The 23,667-nt window shown below is 40.9% G+C and overlaps 2 long non-coding RNA genes across 2 annotated transcripts in view; both read left to right on the top strand.

Annotated features, from left to right (window-relative positions):
- Positions 1-18,597: 18,597 nt before the first annotated feature.
- On the top strand, positions 18,598-19,559 carry LOC134358731 (uncharacterized). The gene is made up of 3 exons (XR_010020933.1): positions 18,598-18,615; positions 19,169-19,280; positions 19,369-19,559. It is a non-coding gene; the product is annotated as an uncharacterized LOC134358731 (long non-coding RNA).
- A 282-nt stretch (positions 19,560-19,841) lies between these two features.
- LOC134340307 (uncharacterized) overlaps positions 19,842-23,667 on the top strand; it is a 107,926-nt gene continuing 104,100 nt past the window's right edge. The window contains exon 1 of the long non-coding RNA XR_010016519.1: positions 19,842-20,463. This is a non-coding gene — a long non-coding RNA (uncharacterized LOC134340307). The remainder of the gene's footprint in view (positions 20,464-23,667) is intronic.

Raw genomic sequence — 23,667 nt, forward strand, 5'->3', positions numbered from 1 at the left:
TGAGTGATTTTGACACATTATAAGAAAATGTATTGATTTGAGGATATAATGAATGTAGAGAAAGATAATTGTCAATTATATTCCCTATATATATTCATTTGAGTTAGGTATATTTTTAAATTTTTATGAAAGTTGGAGAGAGCTGTTTCTCTACCAGTAATCCTGACACCTAGAGTCATTGCTTGTTTCCACCTGCCTATCAACCACTCCTCACCTGGACCCTCTTACTGCTTTCCTGCTTTTGCTCCCACCCTTCCCCTCAGCTCTTTTACACTGACTATCCTCCCTATAAATTTCTATCCAGATGAAGCTACTCAGCTCCAAACATCAACTGTCTATTTCTCTCTACAGGCACTGCTGAGCCGCTGAGTACCTCCAGCAGTTTGATTTCTCATTCCAGATTCCAGCATCTGTAGTCTCTTCCATGGATGTTATGTGACATCCTGAATTTTTCCAACATTTTTCACTTTTGTTTCAGATATCTTGCATCTGTTGGTTCTTAATAGATCCATACATTATAATAATGAACCTGATACTTCAAATCCTCCTGTTTATTCTGCAGAGTTCAAACAACATTTGTTAATTCCATTTCTAAAGGTAGAAAATGCAGATGGCAAATTCATAACAAAATCCAAGGTCACAATCTACCCTCCCATATATAGTGGTCATTCCACTGAAAGAAGAGGGAAAGAGAATTGAATGAGCAAATGACAGTATCCAAGACAGTTAATTTAGATTTCAAATTGACTTTGAATGCCTTAAAAGTGGAGGTGAAAGCTTTTAGCAAATAGAAATCAGAAACAGGAATTCAACTACTGGTCTTGTAGGATAAATATTGAAAGCAGTTAACTACAATGAACTGAATTAAAGAAGTGAAGTACGCTAGAAATATCCCAACACTTCATAGTTCAGATTTAGATTTATTTATCACATGTACATAATCAAAACGTACAGTGAAATATATTTGCATCCAGAACCAACACACCCAAAGATGTGCCAAACAACAGCTTGCAAGCGTTGTCACACATTCTGGTGCTAATGTAGCATACCCACAATGCTTTGCAAAACAACACAAAACACAGTAAAGCAGAATGCAACAAGTAACAAGGCAAAGATAGCAAAACAAGCTCCATTCCTCCCTCCCTCCTAATAACAAACGCACCTAGTGCTCTAACCACAGTACTGATGTCCTCTTCGGCTTCCAGCCTCCAGAGCACTTATGAATTCACAACCATTGAGCCCCAATTTCCCCATGTTGCAGATCTAGGTTCTGGCCAACGAGCCTTCACTTCTAGACTTTTGATTGACCTTCTGGCTTCATTCCACCAAGTAGCCTATTCCTCCTAAACAGGGAGCTCACAATTCCTCTTACATGTCATGTCAGCCAGCATATTAATCACACACTTGTGGAAAGATTCCTTTTACAGGAAGAAGTGGCTGTCAACTTTAAATATGGTTTCACTCAAATGGTTAAATGAGCAGTGGGTTATAAAAATTTTGCATTATACAGTATAATACAGCTTTGTATTGAGTTACACCAGAAGAAAAGATAAATACCAATTTTCCAGATCTCTAAATACACTTGATTAGTATTAATATAAAATATAGATATAGGAGCTGAATTAGGCCATTTTACCTATCAAATCTACTCCCCCATTTCATCATGGCAGATCCAGTTTTCTTCTCAGTCCCAATCTCCTGCCTTCTCCCCGTATCCCTTCATGCCCTGACCAATCAAGAATCTATCAACCTCTGCCTTAAGTATACATGTACATAAAGACTTGGCCTTCGCAACTATCTGTGGTAAAAAATTCCACAGATTCACCACTCTGGCTAAAGAAATTCCTGCTCATCTCCATTCTAAAAGGATGCCCCTCTATTCTGGTCTTAGACTCTTCCATCATAGGAAATATCCTCTCCACACCCACTCTATCAAAGCCTTTTGTTATTTGCTAGTTTTCAATAAGGTCACCTCCTCATTCTTCTGAATTCTAGTGTATACAGGCTCAGAGCCATTAAACGCTCTTCATATGACAAGCCATATAATCCTAGAGTCATTTTTGTGAAACTCCTTTGAACCCTCTCCAGTTTTAGTACATTCTTTCTAAGACAAAGGGCCCAGAACTGCTCACAATACTCCAAGTGAGGCATTACCAGTGCTTTATAAAGTTTCAACATTATGTCCTTGCTTTTAATTTCTAGTCTGCTTGAAATTAGTACTAACATCACATTTGCTTTTCTCATCACAGACCCAACCTGTAAATTAACCTTTAAAGAATCCTGTACAAGGACTTCCAAGTCCCTTTGCACATCAGGTTTGTTTTTGTATTTTTTCTACATTTAGCAAATAGTCAACTCATTTCTTCTACCAAAGTGCATGACCATACACTTCCCAACATTGTATTCCATCTGCCATTTCTTTGCCCATTCTCCTAATCTGTCTAAGGTCCTTCTGTTGCCTCTCTATTTCCTCAGAACTACCTGCCCCTCCACCTATCTTCACATCGTCTGCGAAACTTGCAACAAAATCATTGATTCCATCATCCAAGTCATTGATATATAAATGTGGGACTCAGGCCGTACCCTAGGAAATACGAGGAATGTGGAACACTGCAGGGGTCATTACAGTATCTGTTCTCAGTACTGACACTCAAAGACAGACTCCCCGCTACAGGCTGTGGGCAATTCAATGCTGGATCAGTACTAGGTATCTAACACCCAAATTTGCTGCACAGTACAGGTAACAGCTGGGTGGGCAAGATTTCACACCAGGTTCCCACTTCACTCCATGTGCAGTGCTATAACGACTCCCTTTTGTGCTGATTCCTTTAGGGATCTCATTCATGGGGACACATTCAGAGTGGTAGGTAAGAATATTAGTTTATTTATTGTTTCTGTCAAAGCACTGCATGCTAACAGTTCTCTGGGAACTCAGCATGGGAAAGCAATGGAAAATTCTGCAACGGTATAAGATTATCATAAAGAAGCATTTCAATTTGAGTGCTGAAGACAAAATCTGTAAAAGATTAGCAAACCCCTTACAGCAAAGAATCAATGCAAAGCAAAGGTATTCTGTGGATTTCTAACGCTGTGTGGGCGCAGGCCATTTGGAGCATTCTTTGAGTATTCAACATACATTATTCACCTCGCAGGGTGACGCTATTACTGCTCAGGGCGTCGGAGTTCAGAGTTCAATTACAACATCTTTTGTTAGAAGCCTTTAGGAGCTATGTCTATTCTCTGGGTGCTCCAGTTCCCTCCCACAGTCCAAAAACATAACGGTTAATTGCTTAATTGGCCATCATAATTAGGCTAGGGTTAAGTTGGGTTTCCTGGGCAGTATATCTCAAAGGGCCAGAAGGGACCTTCCTGCACTGCATCTTAATTAATAATTAAATAACTGACTTTCCATATCTTTAATAAACTTAGTGCATGACTGACACGCAGACACTCTGTGGAATATGTTATTGAACACATTGTGCATGGAGTGCTGAGCAGGCCTCAGGCTTCAGTGCCCCATAATGTGAGCCGCAGGTGCCTGATGCACAGAAGCTCAATGGGGGATGAAAATCATATTTCCACTCATAGATGCAATAACATCAAAGTAGATCTGTCTCTAATAGACGAGTTAACAAGTGATTTTGGTGCTCTTGCAGTTAAGCAGATCCAACTGAGTTAGAATTATATTGGAAAATAACTTATATTAACACATATATGTGTTAATCATCAGAATTTAGGCCCTCAGTAAATGCATGGTTAAGTTTTAAATTTCTGTTGCAATGAATATAGGTTTGTATTAAACTAAAACTAACACAAACATTTTTCTCTTCATGAGCTTTGTACCCAGTACCCGCTTTGAGTCCAATAAAACTGGGAGTCAAAGCAGCTCGGTATAAAAAGCTATTTTCATCCAAGACCTGCCTCATGACATTATAAGTGAAACAACTTCCTATTTTTTCACCCAAATTTAAAGTAAATGACCATTCAATCAGAGAGCTTTGGACAAACATCTATAAAAAATGAGCAAATTCCCAATAGTAAAGAACTACTGCAAAGGAGAATGCACTTTGTGCATTTCTAACTTTATATGGCATTAGCCACCTGAAGCTTTGATATGGTATTATAAATTCAGTATTGGCTTAGCAACCTTAACATGCTATTCATGTTCTTAATAAATTCAGTATTTAACTGATGCAAAGGTTTCAGGGTGGAACATTTTATCATGTACATTGTGTGTGGGCTGCTGAGCAGGCCTTCGGCTGTTGTGATATAATAAGTGTAACTGTTCTTTCAGAGTGCTTCATTTCCAGTAAAGCATATTGGAAAGTCTTAAGGTCATCAGCATCTCTGCATGAAGCAAGTCTTACTTTATCCCCTTGTAGCTAAGGGAAACATTGGGACATAAACACTCATTATTGCCTGGTAGCCTGGTGTTGAGAGGAGGAAGGAATCTGTAACTCTTCAAATCTAATTTTGTGTTGAATTGCTTTCAACTTCTGGCCAGGCCTGAATGTAGGCTTGTATACTTCTTTGTGACACAGGAGGCTATTTGGCCCATTAAATTTATGTCACTTCACTGTGTGTGCAATTCTGGGCCCCATATCCAAGGAAGGATGTGCGAGCTCTCTATAGGGTCCACAAGAATGATCCCGAGAATGAAAATATTAACATGAGGAATATGTGATATTTCTGGGCTGTGTTCAATGGAGTTCAGAAGGATGAAGAGGAATCTCAATAAAACCTAATGGAAAATTAAAGACCTAGATAGAGTGGACATGGAGATGATGCTTCGATAAGTAGGAGAGTGTTGGTTCCAAAGATACACCCTCTGAATAAAGAAACACCTCTTTAAGTCTAGGATGAGGAGAAGCTTCTTCAGCAAGAAGGCAGGGGATCTATGAAATTCATTATGACAGTGGGCTGTGATAACCAAGTCATTGGTGTTATGTTTGTAACTACAGCAACTAATCGAATGCAAAACACGGGAACCAGGACACATTTTATCTGCCTCATTTCACTTTAGTGGGGTGCCCATATGACATGGGCACATAATGAAGATTGTAGTGGTGTATGTCACTGACATATTTCTTACGTATAACCTGTAATGAATTATGTGACTAAATAAAGAAGGGTTAATCAAATGATATATGTACAATATTATTCAAATGGTATAGAAATATTAAATACACAATTTAAGGAGTTTTTAAAGCAGAGATTGACACCTTCTTGATTGATAAAGGGGTTAAGGGTTACGGGAAGAAGTTGAAAAAAGATTGCTAGGATTGTTTGGCAGAGGAGACTTGATGAGCTGAATGGATTAATTCTGCTCCTATATCTTCCGTTTTTATGATCTTATAGAGGGAAACCATTAACACATTAATCTTCTTTTTCTCCACCCATTCCTATCAATTCCACCACCCATGCTACACTAGAGTCAATGTACCAACCAATGTTCCCTCCAAGGTGTGCGCATGCACATATCTTTTGCTACTAGCAGACAGAGGAATTTAAACTGCGCATAAAAGCTTGTCGCCCTCTACCCCATTGGCAAGTTAAGTATTTTTTATGATCGTACACAAACGCATTTCCCTTTCCAGTTTCTGGTGCGGACAGAGCTGACAACATAGAGTTTACAATAGTTTGCATATTTAGAACTGGCTTATTTATACTGTTTTTATTGAAGAAGTTATTCAGTGCGCACATGTTGTCACCGAGCAAAAAATTGCACAGCACAAGATTTTTGCGCACACTGGTCATTATAAATTAGAGGAAACATTGATACCAACCTGCGCATCTTTGAGATCTGGGTGGAAATGAGCTTGTGGAGGAAACCCAGAAGATCGGAGTGAGAGCTTGGCAATTCTACAGAGACTACATTAGAGGTCAGGTCATAACCAGGCCATCAGAGCTATGAGACCGCAGATTTTTAAGCTGTACCACTGTTCCACCCACATATTATTGAAGTTCAAAGTTTAAAGTAAAATTTATTATCAAGGTGCATACATGTCACCACATACATCCCTGAGATTCTTTTTGCTGCGGGCATACTCAGTAAATCTATAGAATAGTAACTGTAAACAGGGTCAGTGAAAGCGCAAGAGCACAGAAGACAACAAACTGTGCAAAAGCAAATATAAATAAATAGAAATAAATAACGAGTGCATTAAATTACACAATAAAGAGTCTTAAAAGTGAGATCATTGGTTGTGGGAACATCTCAGTAGATGAGTGTAGTTATCCTCTTTTGTTCATGAGCCTGATGGTTGAGGGATAGTAACTGTTCTTGAACCTGTTGGAGCAAGTCCTAAGGCTCTTGTACCTTCTACCTGATGGCAGCAGTGAGAGAAGAGCATGGCCTGGGTGGCGAGGATCTCTGATGATGGATGCTGCTTTCCTTTGACAGCGTTTCACGTAGATGTGCTCAATGATTGGGAGGGCTTTACTCATGATGTACTGGGCCGAATCCACTACCAATGATAGGATTTTCTGCACAAAGGCATTAGTGTTCCCATACCAAGCCACAATGTAGCCAGTCAGTACACTTTCCACTACACATTTATTGAAGTCCGTCAAGGTTTTTGACTTAGTACTGAATCACCCCAGACTCCTTTTTATTTGCATTTAAGTGATGGGTCCAGGATAGGTCCTCTGAGACAGTGACATCTAGGAATTTGAAGTTCCTGACCTCCTCCACCTCTGATCCTCCAATGACTACTGGGTCATGGACCTCTGGTTTCCCTCTCCTGAAGCCTGCAATCAGTTTTGTGGTCTTGCTGACTTGGAATAAGAAGTTGCTGTTATGACACCACTCAGCCAGATTTTCAATCTCCCTCCTGTATGCTGATTCATCACCACCCTTGATTCGGCCAATGGCAGTGGTGTCATCAGCGAACTTGAATATGGTATTGGAGCTGTGGTTAGCCACAGGTATAAAGAGAGTAGTGTGACAATAATAAGCCAGTTTGCCGCTTTATTTTATCACTTACTCTTTCGGAGGACCTGAGTGTCTGTGTGGTGAGGCCAGCATTTATTGGCCATCTCTAATTGCCCTTGCAAGGATATGGATGACTGACATTCCTGATCTGCTGCAGTCTGCCTACACTCAAAAAATTCGGGAACACCTGTCTGATAATGATCCAGCATAAGTGGCTGGGCATCAAGGCCATTACTGACTACATAAAGGGAAACAGTATTGATAGTATTAGTGTCACATCCCTCCCTGATACTGTAAACAACTTATATGCATGCTTCAAGGCATGCAACACAATGCCAGTCACAAAAGCTACCCTTCTGCTAGGTTAGCAGCCATTGTCAGTAACAGCAGCAAATTCATAATTGGCCTACCCTTGCTCATGACTGGGGGTGGGGGGTGGGTGTGGGTGATCTATCTTACAGGTGTAGAGTGAAAACAACAAGGGCAGGAAAAAAGAGAGCCTCAGGTACTTGAGATAGAGGGAGTGTGCTTTCCAGTGTGTTTCTGGGTATGTCCAAACAATGAAGGTACTGTCGCATGAATAGATGCACATAGTAAAGAAGGTGCTGTCATAGATTCGGGGTGGATTACATGGACAAGTCATGGTCAGAAGACATGCAAGGTTCATAGGACTGAAAACATGGCCACAGCAGCTCTGATCAGCAGGAACTGGGGCCATTATGGTATATCAAGAGATCACAGGCGTATGTTCTGAATACAAACAAGATTGCAAGCCAGTCAGAATAGACCTGATTAGGGTAGAGTCATGAAATCCACACATACATATTCCAGACATAAGTAGAAGCTAGGGTTCGCACTGAAAGATGGTCTCAAAAAGATGAGCTGTTTTAAAGTAGGACACATCACATAAGATAATCAGAATTCTATATTCAGAGATTTGAATTTGAGAAACCTCAGGATATGTAACACTGGTTGATGTGGGTCTGGTTGAATATTTGTTTGCCCATGAGCAATAACATCCAGCATTCTTTGTTTTAAAGCCTGAAGGTCTACAATTTTTAAAGGTGGTCATGAATGTGCATTTAAAGATGTTTTGCTGAATGTTTAAACATTAAGAGAAAATAACTGAAACATGAATGGTTTGATTTCAAAATATGTGTGAGGAGTGACTACATGAGAGTTCACTTGGGTGAGAGAGAGGGAGAGAGAGAGAAAGAGATGGAGAAAGTATGAGTGAGTGATACAGAATCTGTCAGGTGTTTGTTAAATTTGCATTGGAAATTAATCCAAGAGGAAGATTTTGCTACTTGATGTGAAATGAATTTACTGGATGTCTTAGTTAAGAAGACGTCTCTTAGAAATTATGTGAATGTGCATGTGTGGGGGGCCCCATCTATCCATCTTTTCCTTTCCTCTGTTTTTTTTTGGAATTTTTTTGTGTGTTAAGTGTTTGTTCCATGTATTTTACAGTTATTTGCAAAGCTTCAGAAGCAAGTGTTAATTTCTGTAACTTGCAAACATTAAACTAATTCAAAGGAAGACACAGGAGTCCAAAATGTGGGCCATACACAACTGGAAGAGAAGTGCAAACATGGATTTTTGTTTTGCTTCATCTGTTTTTTTTAGGCTCGTGTCTATTTTTTTTTTGCTTTGGGATCGATATTGGAGAGACCCTGATTCCACACTGGCCATGTGGAATCCAGGTTAAGATGACGGAAATATGAGTGTCTCCATTCTAAATATGGAATTCCCACATCTAGAGGGAAATTGGCCATTTGTGCATACTCAAATTGAGAATTTGAAATTGATATTGTTGGAGGGAGAATGGAATTCTTGGGCACTGATTTGAAACATTACTTTTCTTAACAAAAAGTTCTATAAGGTTAAAAATATATATGTTGGGTACTGATTAAGTTTTATTTCTTTTAAAAAGAACTTGGCAAGTTGAGACATAGTCACAGTATGTGTCTCATAGGATGCAAATGAGCATTTAGGATTCAGGTCATTCCTGTCTCCTAGAATGCAAATGTGGAATGTGCTTGAAGTCCAGAATATGCCTGCTAAAATGCAAATGAGAGTTCACCTTTGCTGACTATCGAAAACCAGAGGGAGATGGCAGTCCAAGTAAGTCAGCCTGCTAACAACCTCATTACAGGAAACAACCATCAACCTCCTGACTGAAGAAGACCTGCGAATGAAAAGGAATGGGAGCACAAATCCAGAAGACACAGAGAACATGACAGCAACCTGTGAATAGTGTGTTAAAATATAACAGTGATGGTTGTTTGTAATGAAGGCTCGTTCTGGAAGGCAGATGACTAGTTATATAGATCAGAATAGAAGGGTATTGGGAAAATAGATGGGAAGGATCCAAGATTATGGCAGAGACATCAGGTTGCAAGAGAAGAAATAGCACGCCTCGCCTGAAGGCACACACTCCAGCCTGAATGGGGAGTGAACAGAAATAAGTTGGGCCCTTTCAATGGTTGGGCCAGGATACAAAAGGACAGCCCATTAGGGGGTGCACAGGGGTGCAGCAATAGAGAAAATCCCAAACCTTTCTGTGGCTCTATTCAAAGGAACTAAGATTCTTGTTTTCAGATTATTCTGACAATATTTTGTCATGGCATGGAATGTGAACTGTTGACTGGGAAGCTGAAACAAAGTTACCTTGTTGGTGCCCCGTCCCCACACAGTAATTGCTGACAGCCGTGTCTGATAGTTTCCGTTATCAGAGATTGAAGGGGCAAAGATAAGGATGTAATCAAAGTGCAATGGGCCAACAGGGAAAGAGGGAGCAAGTGCACAAATGACAAAGCTGCATTTTAAAGACTGATTAGAATCATTAAGACAAATGTGTCCAAGAAGAGGATGTGATCAAATTTCTGGAACATTTTATTGCCATCTCTGCTTGGTCTTGTAGATATCTAGTTAGGGATGACGATAGTTTAAGTGTAGGTGCATAAAAACATGATACATGAGTGATTGGGGAAAGGATCCAAAGTGAAGGGTGTTTTTGCTGTCCTACTTAATTTGTTCCTCTTTAAAGTTTGGCTTTCCTGGGACAGATTTCTGTCCAGGAACCAAGAGGAGGGTACATTAAGGAGTATTCTGGAGTTTTGTGAGTATACAGTAAGAGATATTAATTCAAGCAAGAATCAGTTTTCAGTTCTAAGTGCAAATTGTAAGTTGTAAGCTGCAAATTGAAATTAAAAGCACGTCTATGCAATAAACAATACTGCCTACCAGAGATATAGTTTGCAAAATCTTGACCATGAGATACTTGCAAATGCATCAGCCAAATGTTAAGACAATGGTCTTGTATTAAATGGTCTGTATCAATCCACCATGTAAGTAATAGATTCAAGTAGTTTGCACCATTGTAAACAAGTTTACAGAAGCATGCAGGCTGGATTGATATCACTTAACTTGATCAATAGTTGGGCTCCTGGCTTTCTCATCAGATGTTTTTGGAATATTTGTGTTAATTAGTTTCTCCAAGCAAAGGAGAAAATTCCCACCCATTTTCCCAATATCTATCTATCCTGATCCATATAAGTAATCACCTACCTACAAGAACCACCCTTCATTACAAAGAATCAATGTTATTATTCATGGCTTGCTGCCGTACTCCCTCCGTGTCTGCTGCATTCGAGTTGCTGCTCCTTTTCATTCGCAGGTCTTCTTCAATCAGATGGTTGATGTACATTACAGGAAGCAGCCATCAACCTCCTGACTGAAGAAGACCAGCGAAGGAAAAGAAATGGGAACACAAATCCAGAAGACACAGAGAACATGACAGCAACCTGTGAATAATATGTTAAAATATGACAGTGATAGCTCTTTGTAATGAAGGCAAGTTCTGGAAGGTCACAACCTCACTTTTTCCTTAAAGTTCTGATATCTCTTCTCATTACTGGATTTCCAACTAGTTACCCATTTTCTATCCTGTAAGCTTGGAGTTATACTGTCCCACATATTCCTCGGGCTTCAGCCAATATGCGTATATCTTTGGGGGGCAAGTGGTGGACTTTGGTGATTTATTCTAACTTCCACCAAAATTCTGTATTCCCATACACCACTGAAGTGAAGGCAATTCACATAGAATGCTTTCTTTTTCTCCTGGCTTGTGGATGATGGTGGTGAGAGTGTGTGGCTGGCTGGGGTCATTGGGGTTCTGAGCCTGCCATTGTCTGGTCTCTATAGGTGCCATTCCAACAAACAGTGCTGGGTATAACCCCTCCTGTTTGTGAACACTTCCCACTTGTCAGCCTCTCAATTTACCTCATCGCCTTCCTCAGCTGCCATTCCCATGGCTGTTGTCCAGTGTTCATGTCCCTACTGTACATTATCCCATTTACCTCTCTGTCTGTCCAGAACCGTGACTAATTCATTTTTGTATTGTTCTAATTGTTGTGCCTGTTTCTCAACTGGGTAATTCTCTCTCTCTCTCTCTCTCTTCCTCTACTTAAATATTTTAACTGCTCTTTCAATTCATCCGGCTATGCTTGTACACTCCTTGGCCTTTCCAATGTTCCTCTGGGCTTCAGATCTTAACACACCTAGCATTGGCCATTCACTGTACAACCATCTCAGGTTTATGGAGAATATACTCTGCAAGTTATCCCATCTTCATTATGGAGCCCTTGATGTTGTTCTATCCCTTTTATATAGAAGTTCAATATTTCTGCACTATTGCTCATTTTAGGCTTTGAACCTCAGGTTTACCTACACAAAATCGAATACAAACAATTTGCTGAACAAGTATACATACACCTTCTGGTGTCCCAAATGGTATCTCCCACACTACACAAATGTTCTCAATAGCTACGCTACACTTAATCCGTTACCCACCGAATGCTCTGCTGTCCTGAATAGTCAGTGACCAACTTTCACAACTGGTGGCCCTGTCTCAACAAACTACCTGCACCCTTACACAAAACAAACAAGCGTGCACACAGACAGACAGACAGACAGACAGACAGACAGACACACACACACACACACACATACACACACACAAAACTTTCACATCTATCCGTCCAGCTCTTTGTCAGCTCTATTGATACTTCATGATCCCATGGTCATTGTCTTAGCAGATCTAAGCATGAGGTGTCCCAGTCAGAAATACTCACCCTCCTTAGACTGCAGAGATTGTTGACCATGTCCTTGGGTCACCAATATATCCTGGAGAAGTCCTCAAATATTACAACTGTAATTGTTGTGATTCAACAAGAGAGACTAGAGTTGTGGATATGAAAGTCCTTTTTCATCATGACTTGGAGACACTCTTGCTGGAGGCTTCCAAACCTGAAAGTACCCTTTTATACCCTTCAGACCAATAGATGATTCAATACAGTTTCAATAGTTACAATGACGTTGTTTACTTCAATAGTTTGGCTGGTGATTCTTCCTATGAATTGCATAGCTACAGAACGAGAAACTGAATGTATTTAATATTTCAGTAAAATCTGAGTAATATTGTAAATATATTGTTTGATTAAGCATTGTTTATTCGTTTGTTGTTGTTGCCATCAAGTCATCAATGACTCATGGTGACCCTATGGATAGTGTGATTATGCGTAGCATTTTCCTGACAAGATACGGAAGTAGATTGCCAGGGCTTTCTTCCGATCAGATACTGCTGGGTTGGGACCCAGCCGGATTCACTCAGGACCATCCACCTCGGAATCCTGTGCTGATACCACTACACCACCGGCCGGTCCACCGGTTTGTTTGCATAATTATATGTAAACAGTACATGAATGGCATATATCATTATGCCACCACATCATATGTGAGTGCCTCACTAAAGAAGCAGAAAGAAAAACTAGACAAAGTAGAAGGAAGAAGTAGACAAACTTATTCTGGCTCCTATGTTTTCATTTTGATTAGTTTCTAGAGCTACAAAACATAACACTGGCGATAAGGTAGTTTTAAAACAAACCTGATATGCTTAACTACCTGTTGAAATGCTGCACATTTTTCTGAGAGAGATATTTGAATTAAAAATATAAAGGTAGAAAACAGATGAAATTAACAAACATGGTCATGGGTTCATAAAAAGTGAATATCAGGTGATAATAATATGTTTTAAAAAAACAGAAATAGCTGGCTAGCTCAGAAAGACAGACACATTTGATTGCATAACAGATAACTGGATGATGCATATTGAACAAACTGAGCAGTATTTTGAAGCAGATAAAATAGCTGTTGAAAAATGTGTGCCAGTGTTGCTGAGTGTAATGGGTGGAAAGACATACAGCTTGCTTAGAAGTTTAACTACTCAATCAAACCAACCGAAATGAGCTTTGCTGATTTCATGAACGTAATGCAGAAACATTTAGAACCAAAATCGTTGTCAATTGCAGAACACTTTAGGTTTCATAAGGCAGAATCAAAAGGAAGGGGAGTCTATTCAACTTACGTGGCTGAATTGAAGAAATGATCTGAGTATTGTCAGTTCAGTGACGTGCTTAATGATGCACTGAGAGATCATTTAATTTGTGGAATCTAGTAAGAAAGCATTCAAAAACAGTTCCTAACTGAAGCACAACTCACATTTCAATGAGCAGTTGAAATTGCTTTATTAATAGAAACAGCAGACACAGATGCAATTGAGTTGCAGTCAGGAATGAATGTAAGCATGAACAAAATTGTAACGTCGAAACAGAAACCTGTCTAGCCGAACAAATTGTGTTACCATTGTGGCAAGGGTTTACATACACCAGACTTACAGAGGCCAGATAAAAATAAATGGATTCCACAGGGAAGAGAAGAAGATAAGTAGTCAAGTTGCAGTTTCAAAAACAGCGCTAATCTGCATGCTGTAGATGAAATATCTGATAACGATGAGAATCATACTGGACTGAGTAGCCTTGAGATTCACAATGTGGAAACTACAAGAGACAAGCAACACACACAAAATGCTGTCTATTGGCCTTACATAAGGGGTCGGATGTAGATCGGGAATGGGTGCAGGTTCAGTCTGCTTTTAAATCCTGGCAACAGCTGGGGCAATCTGGGTGTATGATGAATCGAACTAGGGATGCCCCAAAGCAGCCGATGACTGTGCCTCAGCAGTCGGTATCAAAGAGCCTCTCTTCCTGTCTTAGTAGAAAAGAAATGATTCTGTTCCTGCTAACGTTTACCTACTGGTGTTCTTTATGTACTATACAGTGAGCATTGTGACCCAGGCAGGTTGTATTCAATAGCCTAGACAAAGGAACTGGTTGTTCGTTTGGCTCCTACTTTGGAATGTAATGTTAATTTCAAAATAACAGGATGTTCCCTGGTTATATCCAGACTTAGATGAATTGGATCCTGAATGGGTATTACTCAGCCCGTTGCCTATGGATATGGTCAAGGTTCTGGGATGACTGCTGTTGCTATGGCAACTCATATCGCTGGCGTCCCAGAGGGAGAACTGAGGCCTTACATACCTATTACTCTTTTGTGGTCACCTGGCAATAAGCAGCACTGAATTGGCGAACAGTGGCAATTGGGGCAGAGTTTACCTTATTACATGGGAATCCAGATCTACTTACAGGCGAGCGAGTGTGCATTCAGGGATATGTGCAATCGGCTACAGATGCTCTATGAACAAAGATACCTCTCACTATTGGTGAGAGGACCTCCTCTGTGCACATTTCCCAGGTACCTGAAAACATTTTGGTAATTAATTTGCTAATGGGAACTTCTATCATGACACCCTTTGGCAAATTGGCTTTTGGTATTATGAGGGTATCTATTCTGGTTGGAAAGGCAAAATAGGAACCTGTCTTTACACCCTTGCCATCTTAAATAGTAGTTGCCAAGCAATATCATATCCTGAAAGGGCATGAGGATATTGATGCGACATTTGAGTTCCCGGTAAACCTGGTGTCCTTCATCTGGCCTCATCCCCTTATAACAGCCCTGTTTGGTCTGTTCGGAAACCCAATGGTTCACGATGTACGACCATTGATTATCAGTTAAATTGCTTTGCCCCTCCACTGACCACTGCTGTTCCAGACTTTGTAAATCTGATTGTGGAACTTGTTAGCAGGACTCACAGTTACTGATTTGGCTAATACTTAATTCTCCAACTCTATTGCTGAGCAGTTCCAAGGTCAGTTTGGTTTTACATGGAACGGTCTTCAGTACACCTTTACATGGTTTCCACAGGATTATATGTCCATAGTCTTACTATTTGCTATTGTGTGGTGGCACGGGATTTGCGTGCATGTGTCCTGTCACACAGCATCAAAGTAGTTCCCTATATAGATGATATGCTCTTGTTGGGATCCTCTCAAGAGGGTACTTCGGAAGCCCTTATACTTTGATCAATCACATGCAATCGAAGGGATGGGAAATTGTCCCTGATAAATACAGGGACTAGCTACGACTGTTCATTTTCTCGGAATACAGTGGACTAAGGTTTATAGAATAATTCCTGATAAGGTCAGAAATAAGATAGCACTCCCTACAACAAAAGAAGAAGCACAATATTGGTTGACCTTTTGGGATATTGGTGACAACACATACCCTGTTTGACTATGCTCTTCTGATCCTTGTACGCTGTGACTAGAAAGAAATTTAGGCTGCAAAAGAGTCGAAAGGGCCTCCCCTTTGAATTGCAAATTCCTGTTAAAGATGTCGTGGCTGTTTGGAGACTGTGGCAGAAGTGTGGAAGAAAGAATACGTCTCTGGGTTTCTGGTCCCGATAGCTTCCTAATGCTGCCGCCAGGTACACTAGATTTGAGAAGCCTTGCTACTGGGTTTGATAGAGACTGAAACACAGAGGGGGATTCTCTCATGTCTCTCTGTCCTGTTCTTCCCATGATGGGATGGTACGCTCTGACAGAACATGCACAAAAGGGTTCAGATAGAATCATAGTGTCATCGAAAAATATAGCACAGAAATAGGCCTTTCAACCAACCTGGTTCATGCCGAACCTATTAAATTGCCTACTCCCATTGACCTGGACCATAGCCCTCCATGCCTCATCCATCCACGTACCTATCCAAGCTTCTCTTACATGTTGAAATCGAGTTCACATTAACCACTTTCGCTGGCAGCTTGTTCCACACTCTCACAGCCCTCTGAGTGAAGAAGTTTCCCCTCATATACCCCTTAAACTTTTCACCTTTCACCCTTAACCCATGACCTCTGGTTATAGCCCCACCCAACCTCAGTAGAAAAAGCCTGCTTGCATTTTTCCCTCTCTATACCCCTCATAATCTTGTATACCTCTATCAAATCTCCTCTCAATCATCTATGTTCCAAGGAATAAAGTCGTAACCTATTCAATCATTCCTTATAACTCAGGTCCTCCAGAGTAACATCCTTGTAAATTTTCTCTGTACTCTTTCAACCATGTTTACATCTTTCCTGTAAATAAGTGACCAAAACTGCGCACAATACTCCAAATTAGGCCTCACCAATGTCTTACAGAACTCAATACAACATCCCATCTCCTGTACTCAATAGTTTGATTTACGAAGGCCAATGTGCCAAAAGCTTTCATTACCACCCTATCTACCTGTAACACTACTTTCAATGACATTAGTTTTCCTCCAATCCACCAGTACCTCACCTGTTGCTATGGATGAATTAAATATCTCTGCTGGCCCCCAGCAGTTTCTGCACTTGCCTCCTGCAGGGTTTGAGGGAACACCTTGGCAGGCCCTGGGGATTTATCCATCCATATTTGCTTTAACATTTATGGCATTGTGATCACTTGATGCAAAGTGTTCCCCTTCACAAACTCCTTTCACCTTCCCAGTCTCATTTCTTAATAGCAGATCAAGTCTAACACAGACTCTCATTGGGACTTCATCATACTGATGAAGGTAACTTCCCTGAACATACTTGACAACCTCTGTCCTGTCTAGTCCTTTTACAGTATGGGATTCCCGATCAATATGTGAGAAGTTAAAATCACCTACTATAATAGCCCTATGTTTCTTGTCTGTGATCTCTCTGCAAATTTGTTCCTCTAAATCCCTCAGACTGTTGGGAGGGGGGGGGCTGGGATCTGTAATATATCCCCATTAACACGGTCATACCTTTCTTATTTCTCAGTTCAATCCATTACACCTCATTAGATGAACTCTCCGGTCTGTCCTGACTGAGCACTGCCGTGACATTTTCCCTGACTTGTATCACCACCATTCCACCTTTAATGCCTCCTGCTCTGTTCCATCTAAAACAACACAACCCCATGATATTATGCTGTCAGCCCTGCCCCTCCTGCAACCAAGTCTCATTAATGGCTACAATACCATGGTTCCAGGTGTTGAGCGATGCCCGGAGCTCATCTGCCTTTCCTGCGATACTTCGTGCATTGAAATGTATGCAGCTCGGGGCATTAGTCACACCATGCTCAATCTTTTGATTCCACAGTTTGTCTGAGGTCTCAACAATATTTGTCTCCACAACCGCACCACTCTCTGTACTGACTCTCTGTTTCTGATCCCCCTAGTTTAAACTCTAGTTTAAATGCCACCAGCAAACCTTCCTGGCAGGATACGAGTCCACTTCCAGTTTGGTTTCCAGTGCATTATGCATGAAACTGAAGAAGCCCATATTTATACTGATTCTTGGGCTGTTGCTGATAGACTTGCTACCTGGTTGCTCTGGTGAAACCAGCAATCTTATACTATTATGGGGCATCCCTAATAAGGAGCAGAGTTATGGAAGGACAGTTTGAATCGATCACTGCCTGTTACCATTCCAGTTTACCATGTCGACATCTATTTGAATAATGAATTGCCAATAACAAGATTTAACAACATTGATGTCAAACTCGCTTCTGTTGATATGGTGGCATCTAGCCCTCAGCCTCAATAGCATTATTGCCACTTGCTCAGTGGGCCCATGAGTCTTCTGGCTATCTGAGGGTACTGGATGCCATGGAGTGGTCTGGGCAGCAAGGATTATTCTTTTCCATTGATATACAGTAGCTCATACAGCAGTAAGGAATTGTGGGCTACCTTTAGAAATTACAGATTGACAGCTTTTAAAATGACCCTTGCCTGCCATTTGCCATGGGAATGCCCCCACACAGAATTGGCAAATAGATGATGTCGGTTCCTTTCCTTTACAGAAGTGATTCCAGTATCTCCTTATTATGTTGGACACTTACTCTGGTCTTTTGATTGCAATCCTTTCTCTTCAAGCTAATTAGGATGGTATCCTGTGAGGTTTAGAACATCTTATTTCTGCCAGTGGTGATCCCCTGAAAATCAACCCAATAACGGTTTGCACCTTTATGCGTTCCAAGGGACAAGAGTAGGCTGTTTCTAATGGTGTATTGTGGGTCTTCTATACCCACTATTATCTTCAGGCCAGTGGGCTGATTGAGTGAATGAATGGCCTATTAAAGCAGCAAATTTATTTACGTACTCCTGCCTTTATCTTATCTGTATGCTTACCTGTCTTTTTCTGTGCTTTGTATCATTTGAACAACTGCACCTTGAAATGCGGTAACTCCTTTTTGTACTGACAGGACAATTTTTCCATTTTGTTCCTCATGGCACAACTCAATGAGCTGATAAAAGCTGATTCAGTTCTGCAAAGGGGGTGAAGTGTTCGTGACATACCCATCTTCCCCTCCAGTGGAGGGTGAGTTTATAGCTGACGGTCAATGAAATCCATACTGGGTGATGGCATGAAGAGATATCTATCCTGTGTGTGTGTGAGTAAGAGTAAACTAACTAAGGAGGAATGAAAACATTTTAAACTATCTCTCTGCATTTGTTTTTAAAGGTTCCTGCCGGAATGTTGCTTTGTTCAGTTTTAATACCTGACTTGTGTTTTGTTGGATGTCAGGCTTCTGTTGAGACCTGCCTAGCCTCTGATAACCCTGTGATTTGTGAAGATGATATTATTTTTTTGGGAAAAGATATACAGTACATTATGTAATATATGCCAATTGGGAGCCTGTACATGTGAGGGAATGTTCTAAACCTCAGAGTGACTGGCCTCATAAACCTTTTTCCTGTGAAACAACTGCCAAATTGATTGTAATTTGATTCTTGCATCCCTGATCACAATGTGATGCTTGTAAATCTTACTCATTCTGTTCAATTTGTCAACAAGATGCTAATGCCCCTTGGGGGGAGGACATATATTTTAATGTGAATGTTGTAAATCATTGAAACTGTATAATTTTTCATATTTTAATAATTGTGATCATATTAGTTTTAATCATTCAGTAGATATTAATATGTATTCTTCGTTTTAAGCAGAAAGAAGAGTTCAATGTGTCTTTCACCTGCCAGACTTTCAAGAGGTGCAATATGTCACATTAAAATTTGTAGAACATTGGATGAATGTCTGATCAGTTCAAAATGACTGTTTGTGAGTAATGTTTGAAAAGTGTCTGTACAGTTTAAACAGTATTAATGTCTGTAGAATGCTTGCTGATAACAGCTGGATTCTTTCTCAGGCTATGTCTACATGAGACCAGATAATTTTGAAAACGCCAGTTTCACATAAAAACAATCGGCGTCCACACCAGGCGTTTTTGAAAATACCTCCGTCCACGTTACAACGGGTATTTGGGCGAATCTCCTCCTATTGGGCATGCGCAGGACACATCTACAGAAAACAAGCGAAGAGGAAACGGTATTCTATTTCCATTGGCCCAAAACTAGAGTACCTACAACAACAGCGAAAGAAAGTTTTCAATAATGTCTTTGAGGAATACAAAGAAAACCTCCACTGGAAAAAGCAAACCAGACTTCTTCAATTGGACAGACGATGAAGTCGAGCTGCTTCTGCGAGTTACAAACGATTACAAAGTCAGCGAAGCAATGGAGAACGTGGGACTGGGAGTCATGCCAAACCAAATACAATGACATCCTCGACCACTATAAAGAACACTATATGCATTCAGGAAAACAATGAAATGCCGCGCTGAAGCCACCATCTGTTCCGGCCGTCATGACAGTGTTTTTAAAAAGCTCTGGTTACCCCATACACACTACACCGCCCAACCAGTGTTTTCAGGTTTACACACTCTGGAGAGCGTTTTAGAAAAGCTATGTTTTCGGGGGAGAAAAATGACGTTTCAGTGTGGACAGAGGGTCAAAACGAAGAGAAAAAGCTTCGGGTACGGATTTATCCGGTCTAGTGTGTACGTAGCCTCAGGCACCACTCACATCAGGATGCCTGTTAATGACTAAACGTCTGTTGGTCACTTTGAGAGCTCGGTTGATGTTCTCTTTCTTAGAGGTTGCATTAGAGCTTATTATCAATATGTAATATTATTGTTCTTGTGTAAGTCCAAAGGAATGTTATGTGCTATGAGATAACAGGGAGTGACCATTAAAATGTCTAATTGATTTATGAGGATTGTGATAATGGACACAGGGTGTGGCTGAAAAAGACATGCTATGCTGAGACAAAGGAGCGAAGAGCTTGTCTGTTTCTGGATGCCCCTATGCGCTTGTGGAACTCGTATTTCTTGGGGGTGCCTTTCCTGGTTTTGTCATACTTCAACCGAGGGCCAGAAATCACGATTGGTGCCTCCGACTCAGGGGTGAGTCAGAATTCAGAATTCCTCTGACAACAGCAACAATCAAGTGGTGACTAAGAACTGTGAGCCATGAAATCTTAGTGAATTGCTACATAACATTTTGTGTGGTTTATTTGTGCTTCCTATTTAATGACAATAACTTAGGCTTAAGTTACTTTGTTGTGCTTGTATGCTTACTACCAAAACTCCTGGATGCTTTAAACATTGGGTCTGATTACTCCAGCCCTTTACAATCCCCAACTGTTGTTGATGGGCTTTCAATCATATTTTCCTCACCCCTGCTTTCCAGACAGAACTGTGATAGAGTTGCCTTGGTGCTGCCCTGGCACCTAACCAGCCTTCTTATCCATAAAAATATCCTTTGTTTTTTCTGCCAGCAGTAACAGGATCCTATCAGCTTCACCTTTCTGCAGGGAAATTCTCTGCTTTTGCTCATCCATGTTCTCTCAGCTTTTCCCATCCCCAGCACTTCCCTCTGCAATGGAAAGATGTACCACACATGTTCCTACACCTCTTCCCAGAATTCTCCAGCACACCTGGCCACCCCAGCCCCATGTTACTCAGTTTTGCTCCACTGTCTCAACTGGTCCCATCTGCCATCACGCATCCTTTGTTTGGTTCTGTTCATCACCTTCCCTTCCTTCCTTATCAAATACAAGTACCCACAGCTTTTGTGTCTCCACTTATCAACTTCCAGCTTCTGAATCCGCCATCATCTCCTCGTCAAGATAGCACCTGCGTACAAAGCTCCTTCACTTGGCATCCTTTGGATAGATTATGAAAACATATATTTCACTTCTTTTGTGCTTTTTGCATTTGTTTTTCCTCTTGAATGTGACTCTGGAACTGTTGGAGCTTGTGATTTGAAGTGTGGAGATCGTTTGGGTGTTCCAGCACTCTGCAGTCTCCAAGAGTATTCTGGGAGGCAGATGCAGCATTCACGTGCACGGAGGTCGATGTGTCTCTTCTGTTTTTGTTCATTTTTGTGTGGGGAGAAGGGATCTGAGGGTCGGTGATCGTGCTGCTTTTCTTTCTTGGTTTATTGGTTGTCCGGAGAAGAATTTCAGAGATGTATACTTCGATAATAAATAAACCTTTGAAACCTTTGATCCTCTCCTTGTGTAACCTGGCATAAGTTGCCCCTTTTATTCATTCTCCTTATATGTTTCTAACTGTCCCCCACCAGCTACTGTTTCCCAACACAACCTATCTGCCTCTGCCTCCCCTCCAGTCTCTGCCTGTCCACTAACGCCTTATCAGATAATTCCACATAGTACCCGCAAGTCCCCGTCTTATCCTTCTCTCTCTCTCACTTCTACAAACTGGCCGTCTCCCTCTACACTCTCAGCCCTGATGCAGGATTTCAACAGATACTGCCTGATCTGCTGTGTCCTCCAGCATTACAGCATCTGAAGTCTTGTGTCTCCGTGACTAACGTCAATGGAAAATCTGACCACCTTCTTCCCGTCACTGTTCAACTTTGTGACCTGGATAGGAATTCTGTGTTAGGGGCATGTGTCATGATGTCATTCTCTAAGCATTGTTAATGAATTGAGATCACATTTTTCTGACTTTTTCTTCTTAAACTCGTCACCCCTACTGGGGCATAAGCCTCTGAGAGGAGCTCGTCGCCAGTGCTCACTGCCCTGGGTCAGTCTTTCAGATTGTCCCCAGATGTAGCCCATCTGCAAAGATCCTTCTTCTCCAAGAGGTGAGGTCTTTGGAGCTTCTGTCACAGTTTCTGCAGCACTGGGTTTTTACTCGCCTCCTCCTTTTGCAGCTGGGCTTGGGATCACTCAAGGTGGAGTTTTTTTTTACCTGTCGGTTCCCACCCATTAAGCTGTGGGACCCTCTAGCAACATGGAAGTGGCAGACAATCAGTATAATATTTATCTATGTTATTGGGCCCTCCCTCAGCCCCTCTTCCTCCACCTCTCCCCCCGACACAACCCTCATCACTACATCTCTGGCACCACATAACTTGCCCATTTACACTTCACCCTGGACTACAGCTTATCCTCACTATTTCACCCCTTCCCCCCATCCCACAAATTGCAGCTCACGTATACACCACCACTCCCAACTCCATTTTAAGGAAGACAAGAAGTTGTAGCCAAATCTACTGGAAACAATATCGTAGAAGTTGAGAAACCTTCCAACTACTGTAAAATCAGATTGAATATTATTTTCACACAAAAATCCAGAAAAACAACAAGTTCTATATTAGAAATAATGATATACATAGATTTTGATATTTCTGTTATGTAATAAAGTAATTGATTTTTGTAGCCAATTTTTGATCAACTGCAGAAAGAATTTAATTTTTCTAAACTCCCACCCACATGGTGATCTGAGTAAGACCGGATTCTTCAACGGGGTCAACCACCAAGGTAATTATAGAGGATGGAAAGAATGTAAATGAGTCAGTGGTTGTTTGTCAGATAGATTAGATCTTGATGTAGCCATTTTCCTGTACACAACAATTATTCTTTCTTATCCCGTTAAGTTAATACCAGCCTTGTACACATTATTTCTTGTTTGTGCGGTATCCACTTTCTTAAATGTTTATTGACTTAAAACATCATTCCATAAATACCCAACACCCTGTCTGAAATTTGGTATTTTCTGCATTTTCTGGTTTATTACAGATATCTAGTCATCATCATTACCATGACGTATGACGTAGGTGATCATGGTCCCATAACCATGCTAGTTCTTGGCAATTTTATCTACAGAAGTAGTTTGCCATTTCCTTCTTCTTGGCAGTGTCTTTACAAGATGGTAGACCCAAACCATTATCAATACTCTTCAGAGATTGTCTGCCTGGCATCATTGGTTGCATAACCAGGACTTGTGATATGCACCAGCTACTCATACAACAATCCACGGCCTGCTCCTGTGGCTTCACGTGACCCTGACTGGGGGCCACAGTGGATGCTACAACTTGCCCAGGGTGACCTGCAAGCTAGTGGAGGGAAGGAGTGCCTTACACCTCCTTTGGTAGAGAAGTATCTCCAACTCACCACCTGCAGATATCTAGTGTCAGCATTATTTTGCTTCTTTATTGAACTATTCATCCCTTCTGAGTTATCCCTCTTTATTGCTACTTTTTCCTTTGAAGAACTTTTCACAACCATTTCTCCTTGCAAAGCATTCCATTTCCAGAACAATTTGTCCAGCCCAGATTTTAATCTGGCATATACCTTT

Source organism: Mobula hypostoma, chromosome 2 (assembly GCF_963921235.1).
Source record: "Mobula hypostoma chromosome 2, sMobHyp1.1, whole genome shotgun sequence".
Taxonomy (NCBI): domain Eukaryota; kingdom Metazoa; phylum Chordata; class Chondrichthyes; order Myliobatiformes; family Myliobatidae; genus Mobula; species Mobula hypostoma.